This window comes from Gambusia affinis, linkage group LG01 (assembly GCF_019740435.1).
Source record: "Gambusia affinis linkage group LG01, SWU_Gaff_1.0, whole genome shotgun sequence".
Lineage (NCBI taxonomy): Eukaryota > Metazoa > Chordata > Actinopteri > Cyprinodontiformes > Poeciliidae > Gambusia > Gambusia affinis.
Window position 1 is genome coordinate 45,073,473 of NC_057868.1, and position 16,288 is coordinate 45,089,760.

The 16,288-nt window shown below is 40.4% G+C and overlaps 1 pseudogene; it reads right to left on the minus strand.

Moving 5' to 3' along the window:
• Positions 1–5,690: 5,690 nt before the first annotated feature.
• LOC122830145 lies at positions 5,691–14,185 on the minus strand (annotated as a pseudogene).
• Positions 14,186–16,288: the final 2,103 nt, after the last annotated feature.

Here is a 16,288-nt window from a genome sequence, read left to right on the forward strand (position 1 = left end):
TAGCTGAAAAACTATTGTCAGAATTTGTTGTCAGGCAGAGGAAATAGTCCCTCTCATATTTTATTAGAGCCATTTTATGTTTTATTGCTCACCTTCTCTGTGGCCTTTTTACAAGCTTCCTGAATGTCACAATGTTCATTTTTGTTGAGAGTTGCATTGTTTCATTGCTGGGATTTTTGAATTATTCAAAGGAGAGTCAGACTCTGTTTAAAGTCATCCCATTTTTTCTCAATGATATTATTTTGTGACATAAGCCCTGTTTAAAAATAAAGTATCTCTCTTTTTTATCCACTGCTTCCCAGTTTCAAGCAGTTTTCCTTCCTTGTTTCTCTTGGGAAGCGTCCAGCCATGTTTTTGTCAGCCGCCTATCTTCATTCCAGCAGTCATTGAGTGAAAACTCACTAATATGGACAATCTAACATTTCAAAAAATAAATTTGATAATGGAAACACCAACTTTGAAAAAACATTCCAGTTTCTATGATGAGGTGGTTCATTGGTTTATTTTTGCATAACTGCAATGGAAACATTTTTCTTTGTTGTTTCGTTTGATCACTGAAGGCCTGTATGAAACTAACTACATGGAGTGTGTTATTTCACTTTTCACTGTGAAGCATCAGCAGGGTTGCACACCTTGTTGCCAATGGAAACAGAGTTTGAGGTGGATATCATCACTTCATCTTAAAGCCGCTAGTTAAACTGCATGAGAGGTTAAGTTACAATTGTCTCAACAGAACAAGAATCTAAATTGTTCACAGAATATAGCAGGAAACATGAATTTACATAAGCAACTCTTTTGTCCATCAGGTGGCCAAGAAAATCATCACAGTATGTGAGACTTGTTGTAAATAACCAAGATCATCTTTACTAAAATAAATTCAGTTTAGCTTGACTTGGTTTCTCAGATGGTTTTGGACTTTTACGCTTTTGGATTCATAGTTTAGGTTCTGTAATGTTCAATAATGTTTCTTACCAGTCTTCACATGTTCAAACAGACAAAAACATTTAGGCTGTGTTCATACTGCAGTCCCAATTCAGATTTTTTTTTTTACATAATGTGACCCAGATTCGATATTTTCATGACAGTCTGAATAACACAAGTCGAGTTCTTTTCAAATGAGACCCAGGCCACTTGGATGAATGATACATATCGATGAGAGACAGCAGGCTCAAATCCTGCTGTATCCGACTGAAATGTGACCTAATGTCCAGGTCGATTCATCAATTTGAGTGCCCCTGATACCGACTAATGTCACTATTCTGTGTCCTGATACGCTGGCGGGAAGAAATACAATCATTTCGGACTAAAATGAGGATTAAGATGATAATATGCTGCTCAAACTTTAAATGTAAGCTAGCCACCATTAGCTTCCAAATTTACTTCTGCAACCTGCAGCGAAATGCTCTGTATACACCCTGTGCATGCAAAATGTTAATAAAGTCAGCCTAAAGTTTAAAGTCTAAAGTCACTTCTTTTTATGGCGGTTGGGAGAACACTGAGAACACTGAAGTTATTGCACCCTTTACTGCGCATGCGGGACACTTTCAGGTCATTCGCCCTTTCACAATGCAGAACACATACAAGTTGCATTTATTTGGAAATGAGAACTGCCACAGCAAAAAAAATCCGATTTGACAAAAAATTGTAATTGGGTCACTTCAAGCTGCAGCATGAACGCTGCCTAATTCTCCTCATGCGTCTCTTACTGAGAAACATAAGAAACATCTTGGCTGGACGCCTTTGCTTTGAGTTGAATTATGTTGCGTTCTCCAGCTAATAACTATAAACTGAACAAATTATTTCCCAGACGTTTGAAATGCAGCATATGTAGCAAGTCACATACAGTTGAAACATGAAGCTAAATTTTGTGTTCATTCTGAATAGCTAACATTGCATAAGTCTGCAAATAACATGCAAAGATCTAACAGGCACTGAGAGGCAGAGTCAAAGTAAAGAACTTCAAGAAACAGATTCTGTTCCAAAGAAATGATATGAATCCCAAAGGACAACAGCTGGTTTCAGCTAGTAGGAACAGTTACTGCTGTCATTTATACACTGGAGCTAATTCAAGTAACAGGGGCAGGTGTGATAAGAGGAGCTGGGTCAGCTCACTGGCAAAGGGCAGAAAAGTCTATTTATGTAGATACTTACTGAAGATTATAAAATAAAAAGCAGCTATAAACAAGAGAGAAGACTGAGGAGGGAAATGTCAGTAACAGCTAGCAGTTTCTTCTGTTGAACACTGGGCCACATAATAGCTAAAACTGAAAATAAAAGCAGCAAAGATCAGAGACTAAAAGACTTAGAAAAGGGAAATGTCTCGATTTGTGTGGCATAGCTGTAGAGCCAGTATTTGAAAGGAAGGAAAAAATACATTTGTCTTTATTGCTGTCAAAGCATTTGTTACTCTGCTTGCTGTGTTTATATGTAATGTGTGCTGATGTTACATGTAAAAGGATAAACCTGAAAGTGATTTTCATAAAAATAATTTAAACTGTTGTATGGTTTGTCAATGCTGATGTGTAAAAGGTACTAAAAAAAAACAAACCCTAAATGATCATAAATCACAGCAATAATGAACGTAAATAGGCAACCTACATGACTCTTCAGTTTTCCTCACAAACAGCCAGTCAGTGACTCTGCAGTCCAAACTAATGGATGAAGTTGATTTTTCCAGTCTCTCTATGCGTCAATAAAATAATGGTGTTTTCTCTCTGACCCGGTAAGCTGCTGGGCCGAGCTGGTTCTGATAAAAGCTTTGAAGATCAGCCAGCATGAGTGTTTTTTAAATACTGTTGATACACAACTGGAATATTTTTATTCTTCCAGAATCTTTTACTCTTTTAGCTCTACAACTGAGGAGAAATATTTATAGTAGTATAAATCACTTTATAAAAGCTGTGTTTCCTATATGTCACAGTGTAATTCTACGTGCATGAATTCATGTTTATTATTTACAGCTTCATATACAGTTCCTATTCCTCTGTAGTCACATATCAGTAAAGCATTACAGATTACTTCTTGTCTCCTCCAGAGGCGTTTTTCTGAAATGCAGCCACTGTGTAATGGCTGTAATTGAGATTTATGCTGGCAGATATTATTTCCAGCACTAATGACTGTGCCGGCCCTGATGCTGAGAGGGAAGGAAGGTCAGTTGTCTGGGTTTGCCCTCCATGGACACTGAAGACTTATTGGTGAGTTTTTCCAACACCATTCAGAAATTCAGAAAGTGTTTACATGGAAACTAGCAGAGCTGAGAACAAACACCAGTGAAATCAAGGACATCCAGTTATTTCCTCCACTCGTCTGGAAAAGCAGATTGTTTTTTAATATTAAAGCTCTCGGTTTGATCTGAGCTAATTTGGTTTTGCATTTTTTTCGTCTCTGAAGTGAAAGACTAAAAGGTGGTAATGGGAGAACAAATTGGCTTTTTAAAAAAACAACAGGAAAAAACACAGTTTGTATCAACATGCATCCTGTCAGTCTGTTTCCACTGGATATTTGTCAGACTTCTGTTAGAGTCAGGGCCGTAACAGTTTCATTGATTGCTTATCCTTCACATCCATCAGAAAGGCCTCAGTCTTCTGTTGCTGCATAACAACACTGATTTAACACACGAGCGCACACACACACGCTGACACACACACACATCTTTCAAAGAAAAGTTGCACAAACATATACAGATAGCTGAAGGTTTATCTATGCTGGAGTTGGATATAAAATTCTTCTTGCATTGATAAGCATGTAGGTTATCATAAACAAATCTATTTTCAGTCAGAGGCCTGGTATTGTGCAGCAATAGGTGGGGGTAGGGAATTATTATGTTATTTAGTACAGTCACAGATCACCCTTTTCAACTCTTTCTGTGGCGTCTGATTAAAACATTTGGAACCATGTAGTATTTATGACAGGGATCATTTATCATTTTTAAATGGCATCTTTTAAACCATTAGTGTTGATTCCTGAACCTGTTCTTGTCAGGATTGTTTAAAAGAAAAACACCTTCCTGGTGTTGTTTTGTTTTCAATAAGATACATTAATGTTTATATGCACAGTTTTTCCATTAGTGGACGGTGATCAAACCATCTGCAGAGATGACAGGATGAACTTTTCGTGCCCTTCAGTTTGTACAGATGAACAGATCAATGGATCTGTTCATCTGGCCATTTATGAACCAGATGAACAGACTCAGCTGATTGGCTGAGGATGAGCGTCAAGCATGAAAATGTCTCACTCCACTTTCTCCTGATTATTTTACAAAATCTGTCAGGTGGCAGTGGCACATAAATTCTGTTTTATTGATGAAAGCATAAAACATAATGTTTCCTCCAAGAAACCAAACCATGAATCAGCTATTCTTAGAAATTATTATTTTAAATTGTATTTTCAGTCCAGAGTGTGGTTGTTTGAAAAGCATGTTTTGTCAGTTAAGCTTACAAAAATGATCCTGGCCTTGAATCTTTTATCATTTTTACCTACAATAGTAATAGAAATCAAAAAACCTTTAGGGCTTTTATGTAATATGGAAGGAAAATGATGCAGCGTATTCAAAACTTTAACAAATAAACTGTTAAAATGGTGGGCACACCTTTAAGCTCAACACATCCAGACACTGACTCAATTGTCTTCTTTAATTGCTCAAACTTGTTCAGATTAGATGGAGATCATTTGTGATCATCAGTTTATAAAACAAATTTGCAATTACTTTGAGGTCTTGACTTGAACTAGGCCATTCTAATATTTCAATATGCATCGATGTAACGGTTCCATTGCAGCCTCTGGTTGTATGTCTAGGGCTGGAAGGTCAAGCTCCACATCAGTCTCAGCTCCTCCACCGACTCCTGACAGGTTTTGGTCCAGATTTAAGGGATCAGATTCTCACTACTGAGCTGTGAGTCTCTGCAGCTGATCCAGAGCTCTGCTTGCTGCTTCGATTAATGGAGGTTTATGTTTACAGTTTGTGTCGGACTGGAAGATGGACTGAACGTTTGTGGGATTTTAAGTTGAGCATAATTTTCCTTCCACTTCATAGTTAAAAGTAGTCACAATAATATTTATTAATTAATTAATCTGATTTTCAAAAACACCTTTTAATCGATTGACAGCACTACATAAAATATACTGAAGTTTGTAATGTGACTAAATGTGGAGAAAGTTCAAATGCGAATGCAAGCATCTGAACCAGTCTGAAATGAACTGGTTGGACTAGTCAATGAACCTGGTCCAACCAATGAACCAGTCAAGCAGAAAAAGAACTGAACTGAGAAGAGATGATTATTTTGTCTCCACCAGAGCATTACTGTATCATTAATTAAATCTGTGAAAATAGAGAGAAAATTTTATTTTAGTTCCAGCAAGCTAATTCCCAGAGTTGCGATCGAGGCAATGAACGGAAGAACTGATCCAGACCACTAAGGTGGGTTATTTCATATTGTGTTTATCTGCTGTGTGCAAGCAGTCTGTAGAATGACTCAACAAGAGGTTTTAAAATACTGCCAGAGTCCGGCTCCTTGGCAGCAAAATATGTTATTCGTGGTTAAACTTTTTGCTCTGCAGGTACCATTCGAAGTTATGTTCTCTGTCGCCATCTAGTGAAATATTTCCGCTATTGCACCATGGAAACGTCCTCGTGAACAGGCATTAATCGTTCAAATATTTAAAGCAGAAGCAATAAAACTCAAACTTTTCAGTAATGTACAAATTTTTATTCTTGAAGAAGATGATGGTGTAGCAGTTACATAGTGTTGAACTTGAACCTGTTCTCTGACCTCCAAAACCTTTTAGATTTAACCCATTTGCTTTTAAAAAAAACATGCCTGTAGGTCTTTTTTTTTTTTTGGTAAAATGTGGATTTTGTACTAACAGTCTCTAATAAATTATATTTCTTGATATGATTTTCATGTTAGGAGCTGTTCATGACGGAAATTATTAAATGCTGCATGTTAGAACTGAACTGAAATGAAAATGTTTAATCTGTTCTTTAAATCAGACTGACTGAAGATCAACTGTCACCTCTTTTACAAAACATTTAAAAAATGAAATAATTGATTTATTTATAAAATGGAGCCGGTTGAAAATAAGGCTTTGAGTGTTTAAAGACGGTTCTCATTTGCCCTGTTTGCTTCTTTATTGCATTTCCTTTTTTGCAGAACCAAAGTAGCAAAAGAAAATCTACTGGAAAAATCAATGCAGTTCAGGATAAACACCATCATGTCTGAGTAAAGTTACACAATCCAACTGTATTTGTTGTGAAACCCAGAAAAATCTACAAGCTGCATCAAACTCAGCCCTTTTTTTTGTTTATATTTAACATTTCACTCAAGTCTGCCCAAAAATGTTGTGTTGGTTTTTGAATTTTGCAAGCTCAGGCAGCATTTGCATGATTGGAAATCAACCAAAGCCTTTTAGGAGCATTAAAAACACTTGAAACCACTCGTGCATGCATATCATGTTTTACTTCATGTTTTATGCACCCCATTGTCTCTGCAAAACAGGAAATAATGTAGTTGAGGTGACTTTTTTGCTGCTGCTGCTTTGGTTTATAGTCTACCTAACAGTCCTAAAATCAACCATTTAACATGCCATGCAGAAGGTACTCTGCTTTATCGCTGTGCAAATATTGGTATTACTTCAAGAGGAGTTGCTTCTTTCTCTTTTTCTTTTTACTGTAGGCTGAATTAACCATGTTGTAAGCAAGCATATTTGTTTTTACTCTGCAAGAATCAAACCATTTACCATAGCAACAGGTTTGGCATCATAATACCTCAAGTCATTCAAAGATATAGAGGTTTACAGGACGTTATGCTAACAACTTTGCATTACACAAACTCTCAGTATTTTTTTCAAATGCAAAATGTTTTAACATAAAAAGTGGTTTTATGAACTTTTAAAAAACTTTGACAATCTAAATTATATTCAGATATCAGCAGAATGCAAAAGTTATATATTTCACTCTTTACCTAATAAAATGTTCATCAATTCCACTTGAAGTTCATAAGGAAGACATTTTAGAGAGGATAGAGGAAGATGTTGGAATAATCTCCAACTATCAAGTTAAAGCACTAATGGAAATCTAAAATTCCAAATCCAGTACTGGTGGCAGTTCTGTATTTGTACTGCCAGTACAGTTGAGCAGTATTTTTGCCAAATATCGGTGTTGTTATTGATGGGGCCTCAAAGTTTATACAATATTTTAAGTTCCACAAAATATATGAAGCAACTGTCAGTGATCAGTGCCAGTGAAATGTGTGATTATTAACAGAAAAAGTGAGAAAAAATGACCTCTGATTTTTCGAAGGTTATCTGACTAACACTTGTAGCAATATAACCTTTGTCATAATGCACAGCCTCTTATGTGAATCCACTCGGAATTGTCTAAAACATCATCATAGTGCATTGTAAGCCGGTTGGACAGGAGGTCTGATGATCTCGTCTTGGCACTGATGTGTCACCTCCAGGTGGGGCAGAGTAAGTCCTCTGGCCTACTTCAATCCCAGCCAGCCCCTCTCACCACAGGACGCCCCAGTGAAGGACAGTGGTGACGGAGCGTACAGGTCTGAGTCAGTATCCGACTCCCCTTCGGCTATGAACGGTCGGACCCTGGCGCAGATTGAGAGTCCGCCTTCAGCTTCAGCTGCTGCACTGCCTCCTCCTACTCCTGAACCCGCAAAGAAAGACGGCCCAAAGAAGTCCTCTTTCGCCTGAGAGATGCTGAACCCGCTGAAGGAGCGCTCCAGCTCCTCGTGGTCAACAGACGGGATGGAGAGGGAGGTGTCGCTCTCCACGACAGTGGCATCGTGCTGACACCTTTGCCTCCTGTGGCGTCGCCTGCCCTGAGAGCTGCTCTCCCTTCCGCTCCCACACGCACCCGAGGACAACCTGTCATGTGTCGGTGCGGGTGGCGGAGGCAGGCGGAAGACTGGTACTGTCGCCGCGGCTAAGATGGGCGAAGGGGTGTTGGCCATGCTGCTGCCCAGGCAGGCTGGCTGAGGGGTGCTGCAGCTGGTGCTGCCAGGAAGTGGAGGGCGGCTGTTGCTTCCAGATGGAGTGCGCTGACCATGCCACGGACTGACCGAAAGGATCCTTCTTTTCCAGAGACCTATCAGAACTGGAGACATCTGCCACGGCGGAACACATCTTGGCTTTCTTTTCCACCTTGGTTGCCTCGTCTTCGTCCTTCTCTTCCTTGGTCTCCTCCGGGCTGTGGTAAGGCGGTGCTGGGTACGGCTCCTTGGAGTTAAAAAAGGCCTCTGTTTCTGAGTGAGTGATGCCCATACGCTGAACATACACGTTGACCAGGAAATCAAGTTTCCTGTCCATGCAGAAAACCTACAGGAAGAAGAAAAAAATAATACAAATATTACAAATCAGATTTAGAACTAGGTAACCAACAAACCTTTGTCATAATGCACAGCCTTTATGGCACATTGCCTCCTTCTCAAGGGGGCAATGTGCCATACTCTAAAATGGCACATTGTCAAGTTCCCATATTACCTTCAGTTACAAAAATGCTGTAAATATCAAAAATTACTTATATTTGACTTTATAATTTCACACCTGGAAATTGGGCTTCTGTCTCTTTAAGAAGCTCCTGCTCTATCTGACATTCGCCTTAACCATGTCATCACAGCAACATTCTTTCATAAGGTGTTAACATTTTTACCAGTGTTTTATGGAGAACTAGCTCATATGATGAGATCAGCAGAGCAGTTCCACCAGGTGTCTGCTGATTGCTGCTGCCACTAGTCTGGAGGAGCCGAGTGGGGCAAGAGGAAGCTTCGGTGAAGCTCCAAGGAGGAGAAGCTCTGGGTAAAAGGGCGGTGCTTTGTAGGAACTAGCGTTTAGGCAACCCTGGATGGTTGCTATGGGAGATTCAAGCATTTCTCAAACATGGACTCCAGGTATGCTTTTAATGAGGGAATAAAATTATGATATAAAGCTCAGAAGAGTCAACTTTACATAATACTGCCTCTTTAAAATTATAAATACTGAAAATCTTTTTAGACATGTCACACAATCCGCTGGACTTAGTGATGTTTATTGGCATTATATAACAAAATGTGGGGAAATTTAAATGGTATGAATACTTTCACAATGAACTGTGTAGATGGTCTCTGAATTGGTGGACATTTGGGACACGCCCACCTGTTTCTCCACTTTGACAAGTCGTCCCATCATGCTCTGGTCCTCCATCCCCTCTCCATCCACTTTGGAGCCTTTACCAACGATCTGGTCAACTCTAGGGTTTCAAAAAATGTTTAATCAGATGGGATAAAACAAATATTTCAGCCAGAAAACTTCAGAAGTTTACCATTAAAAATGTTAAAAATGCAAAGATGTGCATAAATCTGACATGAGAAAATGAGAAAAGAATTTCATCTTCAAGCTCCATGTAAATGACTGCGTTTTAAAAAGCTTTCAATGAAATTTGTGGATCCATGCATTATGAGACAAAGTGTGAACAAAGCTTGCAAGACATTCAGTTTGAGGCCAGAATGCATCACTGGGCATGCCTCTGTGGTGGTGGTCATGCTTCATTTCCATTGCATCCTATGGGGGGAATCTCTTCATCTGTCTCTCCGTTGGGAGAACAAGCATCTAGCACTTCAAACCCCTGTTGAGTGAGGCCATTGGCTGTGGCTCATTAAGATATGTAAGTATTGGTTTAAACTAATCCTCCTCTTATTGGTAGCAGGTTGTAAAAGAGTATAATATAACAAAGAAAACTGTACATTTGACCTTATAAAGCTGCAAATTTGTTATTCTGGTAATATAATGAGACAAATCAAGAGGCTGAAGCTCAAAAGGGGTTCATCAGTCAAAATGACAATGCAGCACGTAACTGCTCCAATATTTGAGCTATGGCACACAGAGAGTAAATGCTGATAAATGGTCTAAAGGTGCAGTCTATTAACCTAACCTAGGACCTTCAGTGGACTTCTTATGGCGCGGTGTTGTTGGGGGAGGGGGCCCCACAATCATATCTATCCTGGCAAGGCACACAGAGACGATATGAGTGCAATGCAAAGTGAAGCAATGTGTGAATCACATTAGCTATGAAGAACAAGTTTTAATATATTCCTCTTTCTCTCACTCACACACACACACGCCCACTCAGACACACAGCGAGTCTGACTTGCTGCATGGATGAAGTGTATGCATTTCACTGCTGGAATATATTTTTTGTGGATGTTAGACCTTCGGAGCGTCAGGAATTTGAGGAGGCTGATAAAACTGATACAAAACAAAAAGACGACAATGTTACACTGGATACTTTTGTGAAGGAGTGAACTGTACTATGGTGCTGGATAAAAGCTGCAGATATAGATCTGAAAACAGCATATGTAGAGCACAAATGAAACAGGCAGGTCAATGGCGCGTGTTTATCACAACATGTGTGTATCCAGTGTGAAGTCCAGATTTCAACCGTGTTCACACCAAGCAGCCCACAGAGTAAAACATGTACTTGCCTGGACTGCAGATTCTTAATGCGACACAGCATGTCCAGGTGACCTGCAGAGTACTGCTCAATCACATCCATCACATCATAAGGTCGCAGACTCTCCTTGAACCTCCTCTTTGACACCAGGAACTTCATGACGCTGTGGGGGATGACACCTTATTTTCACAAACCACGTGAATTTATTTGCTATTCAAAATATCAATGCATTTAAAGTGATGAGCTTTAAAGGTGTGATTGAACTTTTGCTTGTGTTTGGACTGAAAGAAGTCATTTATTTCAAACATAAGAAAAACTAATCAGAGCAGAGACCACCAGGTTCAGACTTTGGTTTTAGATGGACAGGAGTGAACAGGGAGGGACATCAGGCCTCCCGGTTCTACCAATGTCTAGTATTTAAGGCCAGGACTCTAATATGTTTATATGTATCAATTAATAACATAGATCTCAACACGTCCATCCATCCATCCATCCATCCATCCATCTTCTTCCGCTTATCCGGGGTCGGGTCGCGGGGGTAGCAGTTTAAGAAGGGAAAGCCGAAAGACATAGTCCCTCCAGCGTGTCCTGGGTCTTCCCCGGGGCCTCCTCCCGGTGGGACATGCCCAGAACACCTCACCAGGGAGGCGTCCAGGAGGCATCCTGACCAGATGCCCGACCCACCTCAACTGGCTCCTCTCGACATGAAGGAGCAGCGGCTCTACTCTGAGTCCCTCCCGGATGACTGAGCTTCTCACCCTATCTCTAAGGAAGAGCCCAGACACCCTACGGAGAAAATTCATTTCGGCCACTTGTATCCAGAATCTCGTTCTTTCGTTCATGCCCCGAAGCTTATGACCAAAGATGAGGGTGGGGACGTAGATCGACCAGTAAATCGAGAGCTTTGCTTCTTGGCTCAGCTCTCTCTTCACCACGACGGACCAGTACAGCGCCCGCTTGACGGCAGACACTGCACCAATCCACCTGTCGATCTCCCGCTCCCCTCTTCCCTCATTCGTGAACAAGATCCCAAGATACTTGAACACCTCCACTTGGGGCAGGACACCCCCCCTGACCCGGAGAAGGCACTCTACCCTTTTCTGGCTCAAGACCATGGCTTCGGATTTGGAGGCACTGATCCTCATCCCAGCTGCTTCACACTCGGCTGCAAACCGCTCCAGCGAGAGCTGCAGATCATGACCTGATGAAGCCAAAAGGACCACATCATCCGCAAAAAGCAGAGATGTGATCCTAAGGCCACCAAAACGGATCCCCTCAACACCTTGCCTGCGTCTAGACATTTTGTCCATAAAAGTAATGAAAAGAATCGGTGACAAAGGGCAGCCCTGGCGGAGTCCAACTCTCACCGGAAACGAGCCCGACTTAATGCCGGCAATGCAGACCAGACTCTGACACCGGTCATACAGGGGCCTGACAGCCTGTATCAAAGGGCCCGGTACCCCATACTCCCGGAGAACTCCCCACAGGGCTCCTCGAGGGACACGGTCAAACACCTTCTCCAAGTCCACAAAACACATGTGGACTGGTTGGGCGAACTCCCATGCACCCTCCAGGACCCTGCTCAGGGTGTAGAGCTGGTCCAGTGTTCCACGACCAGGACGAAAACCACACTGCTCGTCCTGAATCCGAGGTTCAACAATCCGACAGACCCTCCTCTCCAGAACCCCCAAATAGACCTTGCCAGGGAGGCTTAAGAGTGTGATCCCCCTGTAATTGGAGCACACCCTCCGGCCCCCCTTTTTGAACAGGTGGACCACCACCCCAGTCTGCCAATCCAGGGGAACTCCACCGATGTTCATGCAATATTGCAGAGTCGCGTTAGCCAACACAACCCTACAACATCCAGAGCCTTAAGGAACTCCGGGCGGATCTCATCCAACCCCGGGGCCCTGCCCCCAAGGAGCTTTTTGACCACCTCGGCGACCTCGACCTCAGAGATTGGAGAGCCCAACCCAGAGTCCCCAGACTCAGCTTCCACAAAGGAAGGCATGTTGGTGGGATTGAGGAGGTCTTCAAAGTACTCTGCCCACCGGCCCACAACATCCCAAGTTGAGGTCAGCAGCACACCATCCCCACTAAAGACAGTGTTGGTGCTGTACTGCTTCCCCCTCCTGAGACACCAGATGGTGAACCAGAATCACCTCGAAGCCATACGGAAGTCTTTCTCCATGGCCTCTCCAAACTCCTCCCACGCCCGTGTTTTTGCCTCAGCAACCATCCAGGCCGCATTCCGCTTCGCCCGCCGGTACCCATCAGCTGCTTCCGGAGTCCCACAGGCCAAAAGGGCCCGATAGGACTCCTTCTTCAGCTGACGGCATCCCTCACCGAAGGTGTCCACCAACAAGTCCGAGGGTTGCTGCCACGACAGGCACCGACAACCTTGCGGTGACAGCTCCGATAGGCAGCCTCGACAATGGAGGCACGGAACACGGTCCACTCAGACTTGTTTCTAGTATGCCCGTAAATCTGTCACACAAGAGACATCCGCAGAAATGGAAAACAAAGCCGCTATGCTTGCCTCACTGAGGTTCATTTTTGCTTTAAAAGACAATCTGATGAAACTCTGTAGAAGACTGTTACTGTGTACGAGTTCTGCTAAAAGAAGCTGGCCTACAAAACTATTCAAGCATAAAATACTCAATGATAAACATGTTGAAGCAGCACAAACGTTCCCAGGACTAATGTCAGCATCAACAGCACAGATTTCTAAAGAAGTACTTTTTCAAAGAAGTTACATGAATGATCACACTTCCTGAAATCTGAATGGGTATAACAGAACTAATTTGATGGCTAAATAACCTAAATATAACAGATTAAAAACAATAAATATCTATGTCTATTTATTCAATAAAGTAAAAACATTGCTTACTTTGTCAATATATGGTTTTTGACTAAAATGCAATTAATTGCTGATTAATGAATTACAGATCCTGCCATTAACTCAATAAAAATGTTTTAATCTAATCCCATCACAACTATTATTAGCCTGTTTTGTTAGCATTAGTAAAAAGTCTAAATAAAATGCTAAGAAAAGAGATCCTTACCAAATAGCCCTAATAGTAACTTTGAGTCCTGGAGGTAATTCCTGGGTGAAAAACTCACAGTGGCAGCTCTTATCATCACCAATTTCCTCTCCGGGGAGGCTCGCCTCTGGAAAGCAAAGACAAACAGAGGGAATATTTTTACCTTTTCTCGCATGTGGATTACGAGCAACAGAAGCAAAGCGTGGCTCTTGCTTTTATCCTTACAGGTTACACTTTGGTATTAAGCCAGTTAGCCTACTGTAAATGCAATGAGCGAGCTTTGAGGAGAAAGGATTGTGTGGAGCAGAATTGAAGGATAGAGCTGGAGTGATAAAGGAAGCTACTGAGACCTTTAATGACAAGTACTCTCTTCCCGCCACCAATTATTGGATTAGCACAGTCAGCATCGGATTTCACATGTTTGACTTAGCCACTGGAATAAGCTGAACATGCTAAAGGTGTCATAAAGGTGTCAAGACCTAACTGCAGAAATAAGTTGAAACTTTTGTGGTGAAAATGGGGTCTTTTTCATGCAAAATAAAGCAGGATTTTGACTATAACATGTGTGAGTTTGGCTTAATGCTTGACTTGAACCCGCTGTTAGCTTAGTCTCCGCTTTGCTCGGGGAAACAAGCTTCATAATTGTGTTTTTCAATATTGAGTAGAGGTATTAAAATCATACCATGCTCTCAGATATACTCATGCTTTACAGCCTCCAGTGAAAACAAGGAGAAAATAAATATAATAGAAAATTATAAAGGGGTTCATGTCAAGTCAACAAATTTCAGCATGCAGTTTTCTCAGAAAGGGTTAAAGTTAAATTTTTCTTGTTTTTTTATATATAGTTTCTCTGTAGAAGCCAACCAATAAAAAATACTTCCAATATCTTACTTATTAAACCTTCAATTGCTGCAAAGAGAAAAAGAGGAGAGACATGAGGGGAAAAGATTTGTTATGGATTCTATAGTTGGATGACAATGATAGACAAATCTATTGTAAACATGGATGCATGTGGATCCACTAAATAGTTTCTGATTCAGGTTTAAATGGCCTCTTCTGTCTTATGGCGACCAACTGGTTGGTATAAATTTACAAAACATTGCACACTAAAGATATTTACAGATTAAATCAGAGGTAAAAACTCAAGCCATGTCATGGTGACTTGTCTAACCTGGAGAACTCTTCAGTCCAAAGTCTTCATCCTGCATTTCAATCAGCACTTTAACAAGTCATGAGGTGAAAGAAGAAAACATACAGCTGATGAGAGTTGGTTAAACTGTTCAACATAAAACGTAAAGAGATGATGAAGAAACTTTCTAGACTTGTGTCCTGGATGATGCATGGATGTAAAGTGTAGCAAAGAGCCATTTTAGTCTTTAACCTGGAAAACATTTTTCTGAAGCTGTGAATTTTGAAAAATTATAGACCATCATATTATGATTAATATTTCATGTCTAATTTAAAGAAAGATGACTATTTCTAATGGGGTTTCAGATCTAAACATACAGAATAATCTTATCCATTAGTTGTGTCCACAGCTTCCTAGTTTGAACTGGTAAGACGTTAACGCTGATGTGGCTGAACTCTCAGGGCGGAAAGGCCAGTGGGGTGGCATGAGTGCTCAAGTGAAAAAATTAAATACATTAAAATGACAAATTTTCTCAATAGTTTTTCTGCATGTCCATTCAATAGTTTTACAATGTAACATATACTAGTAGTGATGTAAAAAACCATAAGTATTCATGTTTTAACATGCCAGTTTAGAAAGACTTTGGTATACTTCTATCAAGAAAAATAAATGTGTGAGTTATTATTATTATTATTATTATTATTATTATTATTATTATTATTATTATTATTATTATTATTATTATTATTATTATTCAGTCATTAATAAATAATAACTTTTTATTTCAAAAATAATAATACAGTTCTATTATGTTCAAGAAAAGACAAAAAAGTTTAATTTTTTTCCACCTAAGTTAACAAATTATGCAATAATAGAACAATGTGAAGAAGGTCAATATTAATGTTTAGAAAGTTTTTAATGACAACGTGCACATTTCTCAGAATATACTAATTTAGATCAGTTTGGAGTTGATGTTTAAACAGCAGGCTCCTCTGGGCACGCTGCCTTGCATGTTTTAGACATTTCTCTGCTCCTGATTCAGCCTGTTAATCTGAATCTACTAATGAATCTGCCATCAGTCGATTCTGGAGAGCTGAAGCAGAGAAACGTCAAACAGAGGAGGTCAGGTCAGTGGACCTGCTGCCATGCTGCTACTTTTAGAAACATTTCTTCTACCTGAATCAAATGAATGGCTCATTACCATGCCTCTGTCTTTGGCCTTATTAAGGTAATAATAACTTAACTAGAAAATTCCTGAAGAAATTTAACTGGGGCCTGCCAAAGTGTGCCCGTCGGTTTGGACCCAGCGTTCTGATGCTAAGAATTAGCATCAATGCTAAAGAAAGCTGCAATGTAATCAATAGCATGTGGAGAATCACAAGAATGTTAAGTAAGCTGGACATGCAACATTCAGTATGATAAAGCAAGTGTATTAGCTAAAATGAACAAATATGCTAATGTAAGCATAAATACTTTCAGTAGCATGTGGGGTATCATTAGAATGTTTACTGTCATTTACTTACTCCATAAAGTACACTAAACATGGCTAATAAGTCTGAAAAATAGAAAATAGCTTATTTAAGCTAAAAGGCTAATGCTAATGCACTGCCTTGCTGCGCAAGGCAGTTCCCTAACCTCAGATAAACAGATAATGCAGAATGATATCACGCCTCGTGT